At 38.1% G+C, this 20,678-nt stretch overlaps 1 protein-coding gene across 4 annotated transcripts in view; it reads right to left on the minus strand.

Moving 5' to 3' along the window:
- LOC112985818 (COMM domain-containing protein 10) overlaps positions 1–20,678 on the minus strand; it is a 111,480-nt gene that overhangs the window by 63,112 nt on the left and 27,690 nt on the right. Inside the window, exon 6 of one of the 4 annotated variants that reach the window (XR_010385548.1) lies at positions 20,190–20,263. The exons of the other annotated variants lie outside the window; for them this stretch is intronic. The gene's annotated coding sequence lies outside the window, so the exon portion shown is untranslated. The remainder of the gene's footprint in view (positions 1–20,189; positions 20,264–20,678) is intronic. 4 annotated transcript variants of the gene reach the window in all.

A 20,678-nucleotide genomic window follows, 5' to 3' on the forward strand; every position in this document is an offset into this window, starting at 1 on the left:
CTCCCAGTTTTGGATTTTTTTTAATTTGAGAAATTGAGAAAATTTGAGAAATTGAGAAAATTTGAGAAATTGAGAAAATTTGAGAAATTGAGAAAATTTGAGAAATTGAGAAATTTGAGAAATTGAGAAATTTGAGAAAATTTGAGGCTTTGAGAAAAAGAACCAAAGCTAGGGTGATGTAAACACTGAAGCTGTTTACCTTATAATTAATAAGCTATCATGTGCCAAACCACTATAATACAGTACAAGAATTTTTTTCAAATATTTTGTTGGAAAAAAGGGAGAAAGGAGGAAACACGTCTGGTTTTTGTATTCACAACTCCTGCAAACTGAAAAACACAGGGGAAATCACCAACTCCATAACCACGAGAAAACAACTTAAATTGCAAGTCATTCTGCTATGTGAGGCGAAATATCATACTAGTGCTTTCTTACCCTTAAAGCAGCAAAGAAACAGGTGGGTCAGCCAGTTATTAAAGGACTTTTGATAGAGTACAGTTTTCCGGAAAATACTCCACAGGATTATTTTAAGTGTCACTACATTTTAACTGTTACCATCAGAAAAAGCAGACCCACTTGAGTCTGCTGAAAACAAACAAACAAACCACCAAATTTTATTCCTAAAACAACTTACTATAGAGTAAGTACAGCTTAACCTTTTCTCCCCCATCCTCTCATACTTCGCTCATCTGAAAAATTCAATTTCGCTGATTTGATCTTTCTATACTTTTTCCTCTCTAGATTTGTTTGTGGCTGTGAAGATGCCCCTTCCTCCATTTAATCTTTCTTATTTTATTGTACATACCTGTCTATAGATTTAAATGTTTTAGTCAATATGAGGGATCTGGCTAGAACAGCATTGTTGCGACCTGGTCCTCTGTGTTGCTTAATGAAGTAAAAAGGGAAGCTGCAGGGCAGTTTGGCAGCCTTGCTGCCTGTGAAGTGTCATTAAGGAAGAGACGGCAAGTTTTAACACGCACCTTTGACTACTAAACTCACAAAACAAACAGAAGGTTTACCATGGGAGGTAGAGAGAGATCAGGCAATATCCTCAAGTCACTCTTCCAGTAAAACAGCGTGTGGTTACTAAAATTGCTGTGGGAACACGGGAGTTCATCAGAAACATATAGTTCTAGGTGAAAATGTTCTTTAACCTTTCACATTACCACTGCTAGAAAAAACACAAAGTATAATGCTAGTGTTCATATACCAGCAAAACTCAAAACACTAAACACGAAACAGTATCACGCTAAAATCTTTTATGCGGTCTTTGTTGTTAAGCTGCAGCATTTGATTAAGGAAAGAAAGTCTCCGCATGTGTCCTCAAGTAATGCACTTGAATGGATTTTAACACATCCTGTAATTGCAGCTGAAAAGAAGGGAGGCCACAGTAAAGGGGTAAACAAGAGACAACTGTTTTCCTTGGAGTCAGTGCTGCTTGCAATTATTCTGCTCAATGGACTACTCATACGATTTTGGAGGAAAGGACAGTAATATTTGGGTATCTCCACTGTGCACATAAAATTTTGCTCTGGCTTCCCTCTGTGTTTTATTGTTCCTTGATAATAAAAGCATATTAAAAAAAAACAGACTTTCAGCCAAAAAACTGTTAAATTCACCAGAATTTAAGCTACCAGTCTACCATGCTATTTCTCGTATCCTGTTTTCAGATGCTTTCACTGTATTTACAACAAGGGCTTCTATTTGGACATGCTTAGGTTCCTGGAGTCTAAGGCCAAAAGAGATCCCTAGATACAGAGGTGATTAAATTGCTTTATTACTTCTATTTAAAGCCTAATGACTTGAATCAAGTGGGTTTTTAAAGAGGCAACCATTCATGTCAGAAGTTGAAATATCCACCTCCATCCTTAATTGTTGCAGAGAATAGCTCCAACTTCAACCTCCAGGTATTAGAAACCGAAATTTCCCCATCATGGGATTAAAGAGCCCTCTAGTAATAGATATTTCCTTACCACTTTTTTTTTTTTTAATATACAAACTGTAATCAGGTCATATAACAATCTCATTTTTAAGCTAACAAATTGATCTCTTTAGTGGTCTCACTTCTCCAGATTCTCTATTTCTATAAAGCTTATTTTACATAATATAGCCATACTGAGATGCAAATCTGAAGTTTCACTTACACTGTTTTTAACTATGGCATAAACATCATAATTGTCAAAACCCACTCATCCACTCACCCACCAGTCTGCTGTGTGTGCCATATTTGTACTGCCAAAAGTAAAACATAAAGGAATAAACTGCAATAATACAGTCCAGACCTGCACAACTGTTTTATCACAATATTAAAGAAAATGAAAGAACCTAGGGTGGATTCCTGGCTTTGAGGAACTGATAGTGTTTCAGACTTGCATATTCATTAATTCAGAGTATCTGATAGTATAAGAATAATCATTCAGAATGATGTAAGAATAATCAACTGTTACAATGCATGTTCTGAATATTGTTGTTCGCCCTTGTTTGCAAGGGCCAGAATTAAGATATTCTGTACCCCAGTGGATAGTGCTCAGATTCTATTCCTCAGCTTACCATCAATTTGTTGTGACCTTTTGCTAACATTTTACTTCTATATACATCAGTCTATTTCAGTATACAGCAAAGAAATATTTCTCTTCTGTTGTAAAGTACTTAATTTACCAATAAAAATCTCACTTACATTAAAAAACAGTATGTCAGGATTCCAACAGATTTGTTCAAAAATATATATTTTTTAAAAATGTAATTACACCGCTATTTCATATTTGCCTGCTAAAGTTTTTAATACCTAAAAGATCCAACTCATCTATGAGAACACCGAGGAAAAAAATGTCTAGATTCCTACTTCACTGCAAGGATTGTGCTGCATTACAATAAAGGAAAGGTTAATTTTGCATTTCCAAAAGTTTTCTGAAGTCAACAAAATAGATGTTATCCCTGGAAGGGGGAAAAAAGTTCCAGTGTTTTCAATGCATGTTTTTTGGTTTTTGGTTTTTTTTAATGAAGTGCAATTTCTGGGTGACATAATAGGTGAGGAAGATGACAGTATTATTACTCCTGCTATGTTCAATAATAACCACAATGTACTTCTACCACCAGTGAACACTGCAGGTTAGGATGCAGTTTCATGTAAAACTGAGTAGTACCTTGCACTGGCAGAATACAACTGTGAAAAAAACACCGTCCTGGCAAAACCCTGTTTCCAAGCCTTGCCTGACAATAATTAATACAGATTATGCTTTATGAAATGTTTTCAACTTATTCGATATACTGTTATAACATTTTACAACCTTCCGTTTGTTCTCTATGCCTTATGAAAGCTAAATGTGAATTAGTCCACTTGCACACTTCGGTTTTTCTAAACCTCCATATTCTGCATGTGCCCAGGACAGCAAGAGCACAGGAATGCAGCTATTCATCACTTGGCTTGCCCTAGCAAGCCGTCCAGCTTCTTCTGCTTCCCAGTCACTGTTTTCACTCTAGTGTTTGCAGCAGACAGAAAAAAAGATATGAGCTTAGGCTACCTCTTGAAGGCCAGCCACATTAACACCACCCAACGAACACCTGACTCACTTGCAAAGGTACTGTGAACATTTAAATGCAGTCTCAGGCACCAGAGGATAGCATCTCTCAGCATACCGGAGACTGCAGATACTAACCACACCACAGCACCAGGAACGCCAGGACAAGCTATCTGCCAGCCTATTTGCAAAGGAGCTTTGTGCGGGCAATGGACTACATCATGTCCATGGCTGCTTCTGTGCCCGCCCGTCACCTTCGGCGTAGCTGCAACTGGGTACAAAGTCTGTCATACTGAAGGAGACAGAACACACAATTTCAACAGACGGCACATTAAAATAAAAAGAATGTTGTTGTTTTTCACTTATGAACAGGAGGGACAAAGCTACACAGCATCCAAACAAAACACAATACTCCACAGCATTCGCACAGCTTTTATAGAACTGTATTAGAGCTAGTATCTAGAGAAAGCACGGCAGAATTGCAAAACACTTCAGTTAACAGCATAAAGTATTGAACTGAGGAGATTCTGAAAGTGCCAGACTCAAATTAAGAACTGCATTTAGCAGTGGTTTGGAGAAACATTTTGCAGTTGTGGCAAGAAATTGTTCTTCTTCAGTACAGCAAAAATGGATTCTGGCTGCAACGAAATTACAGTTTTATATCTCATTCAGAAACCAAGCAACAAGCTGAAAAAAGTCTACAGATTTCAGACCTGCTTAGGGAAATTATTCGTAGAAGTTACCTATTGTGATAAAGTACTTTCTAAATGAAGAATATTGCCATTTTTAGAAAGGAATCTGCAATGACAGTAGCACCAAATTAAGTTCAGCATGTAAAATGTGGAAACTTTGCAGAGAAATGCACTAGTAAGTAATTTTAATATACAACCTTCATGTTCCACTGATCAAATCCTACACTGTAGAAGGTGATGGTGACAAATTACAGAATCATAGAAGAAATTTTAAAAGTTTCCTTTATGGGCTGCTCTGCTTATTGGCTCCAAAGAGGCTCAAATCACTAGCATTACACTTAAGATAAAACAAGTCAATAATCATAAAATGTGACAAGAGATCAGGATCTAGGCCCCAAACTGTGCATTTCCTGTGCTCTAGGTTCTGCAAGAGTATGTGCACAGATGTATGCCTGTGTGCTATTTTAATATAGTATTGAATACGGAATACCGCAAAATTTGCACTCCAGGCAGAGCGCTACTACTGCCTCTGGTCCTTTATTCTGTTCTTTTGTTTTACTTGATTTTAGTCCTTTTATATCTCATCAAACAGTTCCCTATTATGCAGGTTTCTCATTATGAATGCAATGCCAGGTTACACTAAATACAGTAATTCCGCTTAATGCTTGACAGAGGTCCCGAGTCTGCCAGCTGATGAGCTGATTCTCCATTATCTAGCAGAGACGGAGTGATTTTAATGAGAATCTGTTTCATCGAAGGATTGATCTCACAGTGCTCTAATACTTTTGTACATCTCCAGATAAGTAGCATTTCTAATAGCACTTCACTTTGACAGTTTAAGTTAATACCCAACTGACTAGAATTTCGTGGTTTGCAGAAAGTGCCAAAACAAATTAGAAACCTTTCAGGAAATCTAAGTGCAAATCTGCCTAGGAAATAGGTCTTTTGATCTGTGGATTTAATGATTCTATTGCTTTTTTCCTTTCAAAGACCGGCCTCACTTCTGATTCTTCCTGGAACCTACTCATTCTTGTTACATTTCTTGTTTAAACATAACAGAATAAATAACATATTAAATTAGTCATTACTCTGTTCAGCTGCTTTTTCAGGATTCTGCAGAAAAGTCTAGTTAAATCTCCATAACTAAAATCTCTCCATAATTGCAGAATAATTTAGGTTGCAAGGGTCCTCAGGAGGTCATCTGACCCAACCATCTGCTCAAAGCAGGATTAACTTTGAAACTCCAAATATTTTCCTTAAAAAGAATTTTCAACATAGTTGAAACTATAGCTTCTCCAGAAATACCCACTTCTATCCTACTCTGGAATAACTGTGTGTGAAAACTTAAATCTTTTTCAAACTATAGAGACATGGAAACAGTTCCTTCCAACTTTCATTTTGCCACTGTCAGTGATGTTCTTGGTTTTCCCCCCTGCAACAAGCAAATTTTACTTAAAACACTAATTCAATCCATTGAAATCCTTTTGATAATAATCACTATCATCTTAGACAGGAATCTTTCAGTCTCAGTTGTGCCTTAATCACTTTATTCCTTTTTCTCTTTCCTTCAGAACTTTCTCTTTTTTCCCTTTCTGTGTTACTGCACATGTTACAAGCAATGTCCTTTATTCCTATGATTTCCTTAGCTAGCTACACATAAATTGTTAGTTGAGAAAACAAAGTGGTAGGCTAATTCCTGCAGCTCTAACTGGTTTTTGCTCTTCAGTCTTTCATTTCCTCCCTCAGTCCATTCCTTGCATTCCACGTCCCTGATGATCCTTTAACCAAAACCATTCAGGCAGTTTTAGCTCATATATTACTAATGTGCATAATATTTATCCTAAATGTGTTTCACATTGGAATTTCCATAATTTCTATTGTTCACCCCCTTCCATTTTCTCTTTCCTAATATATGCTGATTACAATCAGTTAGCTTTCTGATCACTGCTCTTTCACACATGGTACCTCTGCCTAGTTATACGTAGTTTACTTACAATCCAAATCATCTTATTGTATTCTTTGGCCTACATTTGGACAACACAAAAAATGATTTTAAAACAGCTACAGTTCTGTAAGATAAGCTCACCATCTGTAAAACCTTATAAGCCAACTTTATACATAAAGCTCTTTCAGGCCATGAATTCCTTGGGCTAAAGATTATATTATTTGTTTGTTTGTTTAAGGCTGAGTGTATGAATGACAACCAATAACAGAAACGGAACTTAAGCAAATATGCTTCACACAAACATGTAATAAAACAACAAAACAAAAAGGCTTATCAATTTCCTGGGCTTTAAATTTGGGGGAATAAAAATTTGGACTTTGAAAATTTTTCTCTTCCTCTGTCACTGATTAACAAGAAATGCAAACTTAGTCTTATTAAATTCCATGCTACACATTTCTCTTCCTCCCAACTGAAGGCAATATAATGTTTCTAATCTTACCAAAATCCTCCTGATTTTTATATTAGTAGCATCGACCCTTCTAAAAGACCCAAACGTTTATATAGAACAGCATCACTTTCATGAATGCCTGCAAACCAAACAGCTAGTCCTTAGGTGTCTGCTACAATTGGGGAGAGGACTGCCATTTCGGAAAGCATGAGAACAGCGGCTAAGAAAAAGAAGCAGAGGTCTTTTCAGAACAGTTTAAAGTTGTATTTTCTTTGCTACTTCAAAAGCCCTTCCCCATGCTAACAACTCACAGTCACCTCTGTACCACAGCTCATTTCTTTCTGTGTCAGTGCAATTGTTTGTAGGGCCATGCTGGAAAATGAAGCAAACGAGGATTTCTACAAAGCTTATAAAATGCTGGTTTCGTTTGTTTTCTAATTCATTTCAGTGATTCAGTTTGCACTATAGCTTCACAAGCATTACATCAGCACAACTGAGGGAGTGGTGAACTTCTCACTGGCCTCTCTTCCAGCTTTTATGGAAGAAAATGCACACTGAGGGTTTCCATGGATTTAGAATCAATAAATTCCTCAATAGCCAAAAGGAGTAGGGGCTTTTTGTTTTTTTGTTTTTTGTTTTTTTAATTTCCAAGGCTCATCTCTATAGTCATAGATTGTTTTATTGCTTTTGTGGTTTGTCTTGAAGGACACTTGACAATTGTTCACATAGACATCTATTCACATGCAAAAAGGCATTCAAGTTAAGCAACATTCAGGTTTAGAGTCAGTATCAGTAATTTCAGGATAAAACGTTTTAGTGAAGGTATCAACAAGAACAGCCAAAGAAATTCAGTCCCAGTCTGCTCCCTTCCCTGTGCAGCCTCTTCCAAAGCCCAGCTGTTTCCCCACTTTCACACTGCCCCTCAGTCTGGTTGAAGCTTTCATGCCCTTTTCCAAACCGACCCGCAGGCTAGATGCAATCAACAGCCAGAGTAACGAAATTGTAAACACGAGATTTTACTATTGTTCTCATATCTGCAGTCCTTCACTTTTTTTTTTTTTTTTTTTAATTAACAAGTTTAAAATCAGGACTTTACTACAGTCAGAAAACTTGCTGGAAAAATCCTTTTGGTCTCCTCGCCTATCCTTCTGCCAGTGCAGGACTGTATTGCAGCTTATACTCTCCAGAAATGGATTTCTGTAGAGCATTCATCCATCTGGGAGAGATCGGCCAGCTTCTTCTCCGTTATTTTATATGCCATCTCCAGAAAGCGGAGAATACCGAGCCAACTCCTTGCGCTAGACTCAAGGATACAGGGAAGCCCAGCAAAGCACCCTCCATCTCTCAGCTACATTATTTCAGCATTTGGGCTCTGTGTTCCCAGGACAGCGTCACCCACTTGTTGCTTTACTGACAGCATGGCCTTACCTTAAGTCAGAATGATCATCATCAGTTATTGTTTCTCATGAAAGTCCTGGACTTTTACTGAAACAATCAGTAAAAATGAAGTGATAACTGTTAAGCAGTTTAAGCCAACTAGATTTCAAAGGAATTTTATAGGACAGTATAAAAGGCACTTTCCTACCCCAAGGCTTCTCGTTGACATATTCCAAACACTTTTGCCCTTGGTAACGATTTCAGGGAGAGGAGAAAAAACAAAAAAAAAGACTATTGTAATGGAAGGAAGTAGCTCAGCTAAACACAGCTTCCCCGACAGTTGATCCCAAAGTATAAGAATTAGGTGCAAGTTATAAGGAAACAGAGACTCCACATTACTAGATTTAAAAAAATAAATAAAAAAAAAATTCAACTTTATTTCCACAAAGCCAAAGAAAATTTAATTTTCTCAAGCTCTGAAGTAATATGAAGATATTAACATATGTTATAAGACAAAAGATTAAGTTCACATCTGTTGCAGACCTCTTGGTGGAACAGCACAGTACTGGATATTGTTTCCATTGGCAATAATAACCCGCAGTCTCCATAATGCTCAATACTCCCCTCCGCAACACTTTGTGAAAGAGTTAAACACATCACTTCCACATAATTCTGAAAATGTGAAATGTTTATTCCTATCTAATCTAAGACACATATCAAAATAATATTATTTTGAGCTGCAAAGCACTCTCTGCAGTTTTACAGGCTGACTCATGTTTAATCTACAACTCTTATTTCCTTCTTTAGGTAAAAGAAAGAGTGCTAATGCTGAAGTATATTACCAAATTGCTTCAAAAAGTGAGGGAAAAACAGAATGCTGATTTTTTTCAGTTGTCTGAAGCCACATTGCTATAAAAAGCCAGTAGTCTTGCAAGTTTTCAAGTGCTTGAGTATTTTAAAAATAGTTAAATTAATAAGAATTTTCAAGTTACTTTAATAAATTGAAACCTTTGGCTTATGTTGGATTGCAATGTTTTGAAAGCAAGGTATTTTATTGAAGAGAAGGGGGAAAAGCTTAGAATGAATAAGAACAAATTTTTATTCACAACACGAAGGTTTTATTGCGGTACTTAAGTTACAGTAGTCCACCTCTTATGTTTAGTGCTGACAAATATGTTTCATCCGTCTATGCACCAAAAATAGATAATGTTAGATGTGTATGGGTTTTTTATTGTTTGTTGTTACATCCTTCCTCTGCCTCCCTCCCCATCTCCACAGACCTTTGAAGTGTATTTGGGAGATTTGTAAGCTCACCCTTTGATTGCTTTGCCTCAGTTAAACACGTGTCAAGGTCTTTCCAAAAAGCACTACAAACAAGTGTACTCTGCCCTAGACAGACATCACAGACCTAAACCTCGCTTATCTTAAAGTCAAAGGCTCCAAGCTTTTTGCGACTCCCTCAAGGCTACAGCAGCGTACACTGTGGTTTAAAATGCTAACATGAATTTTAACGTAACCCCACTAGATAAAAAGTGGAGTTTTATAGATTCATTTTATGCTACACTTGAATTTTCTCATGAAATTTTCAGAATGATTTTTCTGATACCAGGCTGAGCACAAAGCTCCATGATGTGGCATAATGCTTTTCATAGAGCACTGCTTTCCTGCATGCTAATCCATGCGGGATTACTACAAAAAATCCGTACAAGTTCAGCTCAGCTTCAGTGAGCTGTCTGTGCACGACACTTCATTGCTCCTAGCCTGGCGGTGTTAACTGCCCTTACTGCTCCCCCCTCCCCACATTTTGGTTTCATGCACTTCTGCTCTTTGTTATACCATTCGCAATCAAATACCGCTCTGCCAGCTTAAACGAATTTGCCTTGCTACAGTACTCTTGGCAAGGCCAGTGCATTCCCATAGAGGATCTCCTTTGGCCACAGCTGCTGCGGCAAAGCAGTTCTTCTGAAAAGGTTTAGTGTTAAATGTTTCCTCCCCCTTCTCTACATTGTCTCAAATAAATGTGCACTTGGAACGAAATCAAGTAGTACCAATTCCAGTGCTGAAAACTGGCTATTGTTCATCTCTCCCATATCATTCATAAGCCAGCCTGGTCCTCATCAGAGAGCCATTTTCACTAAACTTCATATATATTCGTGATGAGCAAACTAAAAGGCTTACTCAAGAACTCATTCAATAGTAGCCTCCAAAAGTACAACTGATGGGAATAAACTACCATCCAGGAACTTCTAAACTGTCTAACCACTGCCTAAAGAAGACATCTTTCTTACATTCTGATCTTTCCACATTATCCCTTTTGTGAAAAAAAGATGTCCTACAGCACAAGAAGAGTTTTAAGGCCTGAAGAACAAAGGAAAACAATCTCATAAAGAATTATATGATATTTAATCAACTATTGTTTAAAAAGAAAAACTAGCAGCAGCAACAAAAACACAAATGTGATACTCGTTATATGAAGGCAGTGTTTGAAAACTTGTATTCAGGCTTCTCGGACATAGTGCCAATTCTAGAAATTCTGTCTCATTTCAGTGATGATTCTGCTGTTTGAACAGATATTTCAAAGATACTTTGAAATCTGCAGCATCTCTATCATAGGGACACTACGAGCTTGTTCCTATGAAGATGAGATGGTAGCAAGGAAGAAGGGGGAAGGAAAGAGAATTTACAGTTTATAGTTAGATTCTGAAGTTCCTTTACTTTGGACTCAGAGCAGAGGAAAGCAGTTAATGTATTCTATACTCAGCTCCAGGCTGCAGCAATCCTAGGACTATTAGTTATAACCCTAAGCCACCAGCGGCAGCCCCTCAACCTATAGTTTCCATACTGCAAAGCTCTATAATCCGTGCTCCAAGAAACCTGTCACAGACTCTTCTATGCCGATATAGTGGATAATACATTTCTTCATATCATCACGGAGACACATGCACCCTTCAGTGTTGACATATCTAACCGAAGAAATGTATGTGGACCAGAGCAGCCTACAAATCTGTCCCTTGACAACAGTTTTGCTGTCAAATCCCCACTTTTTTCTTTTTCCTTCCAAAGGGAAAGAAAAAAACAAATCAACAAAAAATAGCCCAAAACCTCTTAACGTGACTTATCCCCTATCACAAGCATTTAGCCTCCCAAATCTCTTCACTTCTGTTGACGTTGAAAAAGAGAAAGGAGAAAGAACAGACAGCAGAGTTTAAAAGAGGCCTGACAACGTTACACCTCTGATGACAAGGCATAATCCAAAAAGCCTTGATCAGGTATTACTGAAAAACTAAGTGCCTAATCCTGATGTAGATAAGGAAAGAAAACATTTAGAAACATCATTTACAGAGCAATTCTTGTAAAATTTTGATTATGTGCACAGCAGAAACTTTCATCTCCTTACACAAAGGCAGCTGTGAACTCACTGATAATGCATCACTGCGCAATTTCCTCTTTGGTTTGACCCGCTGGTGCGGTTCCTTCTCACAGGCCAGGTAGATAACTTAGGTACTCTAACTACATATTTACAAGTCCTAAAATGTTGCTCAAGAGGTCAAAAAAGAAGGTTGCACGTCAGCTTTTACCTATGTATAAATCGGAAGCTAGAAAAACTTTTTCATTACACCACTTTTGGCTCTATTTTTGTATTGCCCTTTCATTACTACAAGGCTCCAGAACGCATTCTTTGTAACATGATCTGTCTCATTAAGGGGGGGAGAGGGGAAAAAAAGTATTTTCCTTTCCCCCTTGAAGTCTCTTTCTGTTACTGTCTGGCTACAGAATGTGCATTCCTAGAAATACGCATTTGTTATTTCATTAGTAGTGATTTTATACAATCATACTCAATAATATTTGCTCAGGGGCTGCAAGCTACACTATGGGTTGTGGTTTTGTTGTAAGAGAGGTAATATTTCACGTATTTTAACCAGCCAAAAGGTCACTTGTCACGGCTGCTTTTAAAGTTAACTAAACGTTCATACAAACCCAAATGGCACAAAGTTAGATGCCACACAGCTCCAGATGTCAGACTTCTGCCATTTGTAAGCAACAGGAAACAAGGTAAGTGCAAATTGCCGGCCTTGCATACGATTGAGGTGACGACCTGCCTTCCCCTACCTGACGCACAACTGTGGAGGGTGTCGCAGCATTGTTACAGGCACCTGTTCAATGTCAAATGTACAGCGTTGATAGTGTTTGACAGCATATTCAGTATAGGCACTGCCTCAAGCACGACAGATGTCAGCAACCCAGGAGATGCCCACTTTGTGCTCTTTCAAGAATATGTATGTTATTTCTCCAGGATGCCTGATCTGGCAATTTCACAAGTTTGCACACTGACAAAAACATTAGCAAAAGTAACAGGAAAGTAAGCCCAGCAATTCTGCAAAATGGACAGAAGACACAGAGCAATCCAATTGCTTTTAAAGATTCAAGAACACGCTATTAACCTGCATAGCAGCTTGGGTTCAGAATTCATAACCACTGAGAGGATTACTCTTCCTCGTCAGTACAATTTTTTACTAAAACTCACAATACAAGGCACCTAAAGAACTGCTGAAGAAAAAGCAGAACACAAGAAAGAAACACAAAGCTGAACACAATAATCATTCCACAAATGTAAACTCAATGTACACTGAGAAGCGTGGGCTCCTCCTGTATTGCTCTGAGCAGTCCTGGAGAGACGCTTGTCACACGTAATACCTAATTAGTTTGTAATAGCTGAGGTAATACAGAGTCACCGGTGAGATATGAATCAACAGTATAACTGGCTGCGGTTCTCCCCGCCACAGCGCTTTCCAAGGGTGCCTCAAGACAGCAGCAGGGTGCAAGCCACAGGCTACGCCAACTGCTCTGGCAGCTGCTCCTCACCATCCCTTCATTTCCAAACACCCCTTTCTGATGTAGGTGCTGATACAGTTGAGAAGAAAAAGTGTGTAGTGTGTTGTGCCTCAGTGTGTAATTAGTGCCCATTCAACAAGCCACAGGACAGGCTGCGCGCAGGGGGAGAGTGCCCAGGCCCTAGGTGGTTCCACACTCTGCCGTGGGAGCTGGTCCAGGCAACAGGCAAATGCTCCGATACAAGTGAGCTACTTGTACCCAAAGTGCCTAGTAAAAACAGCATTACAGAATTGGAAAATGGCATTCCATTCTAATTTCCTAACCCCATTTAAATAGTTTCACACAAGGTGTCCTTACTTTTTTCATTATTATAAGAGATGCTTATTCTGTTCAAATGCCTCAAACAGTTGCTTTTTGTGTTTTGTGGCTAGCCCCAGGTTTGAAAGCATTAAAGAAAAAGTCTGAAAGGAAATATTGTCAAGCACTCGTATTTTCAAGGACAAACTCACAATTATCCAGCTTCATGCTGATGAGAGCATTCAAGGCGCAGTACAATTAAATGCCAGGCCTGTAATTTTATCAAAACCACGAATCCAGGGAAACACTCTCTAACCTCAGACACTCATCAGCACTGCTTATGCAAAAAAAAAAAAAAAAAAAAAAAAAAAAAAAAAGCAAGCTATTATAAAGATGTAAGGGATGTGACCAAGTCTCCTCCTAAGTCCTGTCTGTGCAGACACTTTGGATGGAAACCTGCATTCTCAAACAATTTTCTCCCCCTTCCAGTACAAGAGATAGGAGTTATGAATGCTGCAGGCCAGAAAATGGAAGAAAAGTAGAGGGCTGTGCCCAGGTGAGCACTTTCTCTCTCAGGACCAGGAGTTCTCTGCTCTCTGTTTTATAGCTCAACATATATTTCAACTGCAAAGAAGAGCTAACCTAGAATTCCATGCACTATCATATACTGAACACCCTCGAGCTGATGGTGATCTTCCTCCATATACAAAAACTACTTACTCAAACACAGCTCTCCACGTCCATTCTGGAATACATTTTATGGTAAGGGAGCGGAAAGATTTGTTAGAGAAGACAGAAAACACCAAGAAATTTGAAAACATCCTAGAATATGATGGTCAATTAGAAAGTCAGAGAAAAGCACAAAACAGATGTGACACGTAAGAAAGTTGAGGAACAATAAAAGTAAGCTTTGCCAAATAGTCTCAAGTTTTACGAATTACTTAAAAATTGTAAATTATCTATCAGGTTTTTTGTCAAGCCTTTATTTGAGGCATTTTTTTTCATTTCAGAAATTTAAAAAGCAAAATCATACTTGTAAGATGTAATTTAATATAAACTCTTCTGCCCCGTAAGACGGACATCTTACAACATCTAATGGCAGTCAAACAGATTTTAAAAGGATGTAATTATACTCAGGCTTGCAATGTAACACTTACAAATATAAAATGGAGTCCTATAATTTTAAATGTCAACTCCAGCCTGTACAAGGCAGACATTATACACAGCTTCACTTTCAGGACTGCCATGGAAATGTCCAAGTCTTAACTGGATTTGATGTCCAAGCTAGTATTATTTTGTCAGGACACACAGCATAACTATATGTTCAAGGAGTAGTAACTAATGTTCAACTCAATAGGCAAAAGAAAAAAAAACTTTACAAATACAAGAACTGCAGTAACTAGGTCAACCACAACTGAAGATTGAGTAATTTATTCCGATACGGTAAGGGGGGCGGAGGAGGGAAAGCTTGAGACTTTTTAAAATGACACATTTCGTGTGCATAAAGACATGACACAGCAACAGTTATTCAGGCAACATGACACTGAGCAAGAAAATGAATACCTCAAATACTATGGTACTTATAAAAACATTTAATATGTCAATCCAATTTGCCTATAAAAACTTTTTCTATAGCAATAGTCAATCAAAATGGATTGAACATTTTAAAATCAGAAATTAGCTATACTGGACTGCTACTCTACAAGAGTTTACATGAAGATGACTTCTCAGAGGACAAGGGCGAGATCAGCGTCTGGCTCAAGTTAAAATGTAAGTAAGCTTGTAGATAGACTTTTCAGAAGCTACAAGCTACAAATAATCAACATAAATAAGACACTTACAGGCTGAGTGATCACTCCATGCCTGTTGTACCTTCCTGCACATCTCCCTTCCTCTTAGAATAGGCTGAAAAGTTACTTTTCATATAAAAACAGCAATACAAGTATCACAGTTTCCAAGCTAATCCAACCACCCAACATCCCAAGGTGAAAATGTACAACTCGGGACAAAACTAGCAAAGTACATCTTTAAAAAAAATTCTCACAGGTCAAGGTGTAGCTGTAAGATGCCATAACAAAACACCAGCTAAGAAGTTTGTGCAGGTATGCTTTTTGTGGACCGCCATCAGATTTCCAATCAAAAGAGAGGCAGACTACATATTGGGGGAAACATGAATATAAGATACCTGCAAGTGTTCCTCAGAGCTCTGTAGCAGTTGCAAGTTCAACAGAGCCCACATCATTATTCACTCTATGAAGAAAACAAAATGCAAAGTTATACAAATAGCTAAACACCTGCAAGGGGTACTTGGTGGACAGTAAGAACCCCTTTCATCAGCATTTGTCTTTGGCTGTCTTTCTGCTTCTTTGCAGTCATAATTTCCTATGTTCTTCTTACAAGGTAAGAGAGTTTCAAATCAATGCCCAACACAGAGCAGCTGAGAAACACCAGTACTTCAGTAAACAGCACTGTTTAACACAGGAATGGAAAGCAGAAAACCTTCTCTGCCAAATCCTAATCATATTTCCAGCCCATCCTGCCACTGCTGAAGTAGTAAAATGCAGTGGTGAGAAAAGAGGTAACAACTAACCACAGCTAGCCTAAAAGACAGGAAATTATGTGGAGAAAGGATGTGGACAGTCTAAGCAGGTGTACACATCATACTCTTCCTCCCCTTCTCTTCTACAAGCCTGCTATTTAATCACTCTTTTTGTTTGCTTACAAATAGGCCGTAAAAGAATTAGTGCCTTCTTTGGACACTCCACACTGCTCCTTCTGATATCCCAAGTAAAGCCATTAACCCAGCTCTCTTTGGAGTGTCTCCAAAAATGCATTTCTATGTTGCAACTACAAAAGTTAATCCAGTTATTTATAGGAAAGTTCTAGTTCACAGTTTTCATAAAAACATCCTGTATATATTTAGACCTAGCTTTTAAATTCAGCCCTTTCATATACTGCTTCTCTTAGACTAAAGATCCTCTCGTGTTCATAGAGCACCTAGATCACAGCATGCACTCCCAAAAGACATTAAGAAAGAGAATGACCTCTTCCAGTCTCACGCAGGACACAACAGAAGTGAACAGCAAAGCATGGATTGCTCCCAAGCTAGCACTAGCGTAATGAGGCAATTGGATCTCAAGTGGCAGGATAACTGAAAAACAGGCAATCATCATGGTTCTAGAAGACAGTGCCATCTCCTCCAACCACCTCTGAAGATTCCCCTTACATGGGAACCAGCTAAAAGAAAATAAAACATGTTTGGGTCCTAAAGATGTTTCTAAGCACAAGTTTAATGAGAAAAACACACAAAAATTCATTTTTTTAAAATTCCATGTCTCAAACAGCTTTCCTCCTTTAGAGCCTTGCAGGGGAAAAGTAAAGGATTAAAAGAGGACAAAATTTCTTATAAGCAAGACTAAGTTGCACGTCAGACAGTAGCAAGTTGCAGAAACTTCATAATTCTTAAAAATGCTACTTATTCTTGTCAACATAGAGCAAATGCCACATAAATGCACTTGGCAGCATCACATTTGAATGTTTAAACTGAACCGTGACACCTCTAAAAATGGAATTTTTGCTCTACTCCAACAACCACACAAATTAAATCAAGTCAACCAGAATCATGTTTTAAGAGAAGAGTTTACAGAAAATACTGCATTGTCTTGATTTTTTCCAGATTAACACAAGCATTACTTCGACAAGAAGTAACAAGAACATGTGAACTATACCAGTATTTTGCATTTATAGAGGGAAAAGGGATACTGATTTATTCCTTTTACCTAGGAATATTTTTTAAAAAGATTAAAAAAACCTGATCACCATTTGATAGATAGAAAAACCTGAGAAATATTTGTCACTGACAGCAAATCACTACAGTGAAAGAAAAAAACCCAGCCCATATGCCTTTCAACTTACTGGACAAGTACATTTTCTCCATGATAGTCTTGTCTACATTTGTATTAGGGTCTGGACTGCCACTGGTCAAGAACGCTATCTGCTTCTTTACATCTCTCTCATGTCAGTTATTACCTAACTAAACAGTAATGTGGGTTGCCTTGATAATTCTGCTTTCGAATGTCAGCAACAAGCCATCTTACTTAAAGACCATGAGCCAGCAAAGCCACTTCCTCCAATGAGTAAGTAGAGCCAAAGCTTGTTGGGCTTCAGGGCATAAAGGTCTACATCTCTCAAACAATCTCAAATATAATCAATTATATTATCATTCTTACGAGTAGCTCTAAGAAATGTATATTACACGTATATTTTTGATATTGCACATAGCTGCCAAGGTGGTATTTATCAGTAACTTTAATAAAACACTGAATTAATTCCTTCTGAGAGATGCTGCTAACATGAGCTTCTGCAGAAGTGAACTCCGCTACATGCTGTTGCCAGTGTACAGTAACTAACAATGTACAATGTTTAAACAAAAAAGTCAAAGCTGGGGGAAAAGGAGTATTTTAATTTGCGTTAAGGAATTGCAGAGGAATTCTACGTTACTTCTTGTGGGTCCTAAACTTTGCACTTCTGGCTATCAATAGTGGCCTAGTCACAAAACTACTAAGCATACAAAAGAGTCAGAGGGCCCAGCATCTCCAGTGGTACTCAAAAAACAACATATGCACACATGTTTACAGGTAGTCCTGCAGGATTTCCCAAATAGTCTTTCGAATTAAAAAAAAAAAAAACTCTGTTTTAAGAAAGAACACATTTCATCTCATCTCTGCTTGCTTCTAACTGTCAAATAACACAAGAGACAAGTATTCCTCCCTGATTTAAATGCCATAAAAATGCTACTCATTTGATTTGCTAATATCTAAAGGCCTTATGACTCTCTGAAATCACTACTTTTTTAAATACAGGAGAAACTTTTATTCTTATGCTTCCATATATGGAAGAATATCTGTTTCTAGGCATCCAAATTAAAGCGTTGCTGACTCAAAGGCCGCAGTTACCAGCACTGTAACAGAGGACACAAGCAGAAGAGCCATGTTCAAAGGCAGAGCCTCCCTCTTATCCTGAACAACTTTGGTGTTCTGCTCTCCCTAATCTGACTCATTTCTTACACTACCTTACCTCTCCACCTCCTTACCTGAAGGAACAGGCAAAGGAGAAATGCCAATTTTTAAGGTATCTGCAAAGGCAACATAGAGCTTATTAGCCAAGTGAAGGGAGGGGGTGAGAATAGCACTGAGAGGAAGTACTAGGAAAGGGGGGGGCCACTGACAGATCATGGTTATTTTCCGTTACTACACACAGACCAAGACAACAGTTCATTTGCTAGCACTCTGAAGAGTTTCTGAGAATAGCAAGCAAAAAAACTGTTTAGAGTTTCTGAGAATCTCCAATCAATCCCATAAATATTTTTCCTTCCCTGGAAATGACTGAAGGATCAAGCCTACAAAACTAGTTTGAAGCAAATAAGAAAACCCCACATCTTTAGAATAGAGGTCACATACACAAATATATCAAACGAGGAAAAACTCACCAAATCTTTGTTCTTAAGTGCTTTTGGGCCTTAAATGCCCAGGAAGACATTTAACTCTGCCTGACAAAGCAATGTGTCACCGAATTTAAACTTGAATTTAAGTATTTCTGCTACTTTTCTATTCCTTATTTGGCTTGACAATGGGAAAGTTATACACCATGCACAACTCAGTTTAGTCCTGTACAAAAGAAATGAGATTCAGACTGAGGTTGGCTAAGGCCTGCAACTGTACATGGTCAATGGGGATGGAGTTTTTTCTGTAATTCCATGATAGAAAGACACACAGACAGAGTTTAACAGTGTTTTAGTGAGAACAAAGTAGGTGCAGAGGCTGTTGTCAATTATATGGCTCCAGATTTTATTTATAAATTATGTATTAGTAGATGAAGCATAAGAAAAAAAAAATCCCTATATGTAGTTCTTTACTATAAACTGGATAATTGGATTGTGTAAGTTCAGAAACAGAGCCAGATAATTAGCTACACCCTGCAGTACAACTGCCAGAGGTGGGCACATTCCTGGAGTTGCACCATCTGGTAGATGGTTTCTGTATAACATGTCAAGCTACCCACAACTTTGAGAACGTGCGTTATTCTGCCTTCCATTTCTACACTGTTAAGGAAACAGAAATTCTCCCAGCATCTTGAAAATTCTGGAGTGCACCTTCAGTTTCCCCTCTAATTAAAATGCATTTAAACAGGGATAATAGATATGATAGATCACAAACATAGTCTAAGTAAGAACTGTTGTGCACTGCAACTCTGGAATTTCTGGCTCTAACAGTTAAGCACAGAAATTTCTGACAGCTTTCTGTAGCAATGTGGCAGCCTGGAAACAAATTCTAAATTTCAAGCTTATTTTTCTGAGCTGTTCCACATGCTCAAGATCATATAGCCATTTTACTAGGTCTTCTAAGAATATTAAAACTTTTCCCCAACATTCCGAAATCCCTTTTCAGGGGAAGCACTTGCTCTCTTATCAGCGTTATCATTTATGAGATTTTAGTCCTCAGAACGATATCCATGATCTATGTTGCCAAAAGCAGCAATCTTGCTTGTACAGAGCTCAAAAAGACCTTGAGCTGGGACTGTACTATCTGAGGCCACCTAGCCTGAGGACTATCCTGGCCTCTGATTATATTCTTAAAATAGTAATGAAATGACCTTTTCTCTTAAACTCCTCCTTAAACATTTTTGCATTCATTCAAAGGCATGTCCTATTTACTTTTTTGGTAATTGCTAGAGCCTTACAAACCTACTTGATGAGTGGACTAACTCCACTCAAGTGCATAAGTAGAAGCACAAGTTGTTTGTTTTCTGAGAAAGAAGAGGGAGATGGCCTCATCAGAACAGCAGGGCTGAGAGGCAGCTGAGGAGCGTGAGCAGCAATTTACAGTTGTTTCGTGTTTGCACCTCATGACAGTTCCTCCAGCATCACAGCAGTCTCTTAACTGCCCTCTCGGGAGGGCCTACAGAAGTGACTGATCTAGCTCAACTAGAAGAAAAGCTTTGCTTTGCAGTCTGCTCTGCTGTCAAAGACAGGGGAAAAAAATCCACAGGGACAAACTTAGAAAGCAGAATGGGATACTTACTGAAGGAAACAGGGCAACTCTTCTAAGGTCTAGATTTGCCCACAGTCCAGAAGTGTACAGAAAGTCTGTTAAAACTACAAGGAAAGAAGAAAACTGTGACTGATATTTTAATAAATAAACAATAATTTAATATTTCCAGACTTCTATATCCCCGGTGGAATGATGCATATGTATTACCCGCTCAGTTTCAAGTGCAGCCAGACCCCATTTTGATTTTGAAGAAATGGTTGCAGAAAAATAAGTTTAAAATATTTCCTTTTCCTCCTTTAAAACAGCCAACAATCCAGGGAAAATTAATAAAATTAAATTAGTAGAGTAACACTTCAATATTTTCTGCCTTTTGTCAAAAGTATTATAACAGCAGGTTTAACCAACCACCACTTTTATGAGTTCATTTGTCTTGCATTGGCAACTGTAACAAAATCCACCAAATACAAGTTATAAACAAAATAAACAAAGTATTGAACTCTCACATGGCATCTATACATA

Source organism: Dromaius novaehollandiae, chromosome W (assembly GCF_036370855.1).
Source record: "Dromaius novaehollandiae isolate bDroNov1 chromosome W, bDroNov1.hap1, whole genome shotgun sequence".
In the NCBI taxonomy this organism is placed as follows: Eukaryota; Metazoa; Chordata; class Aves; order Casuariiformes; family Dromaiidae; genus Dromaius; species Dromaius novaehollandiae.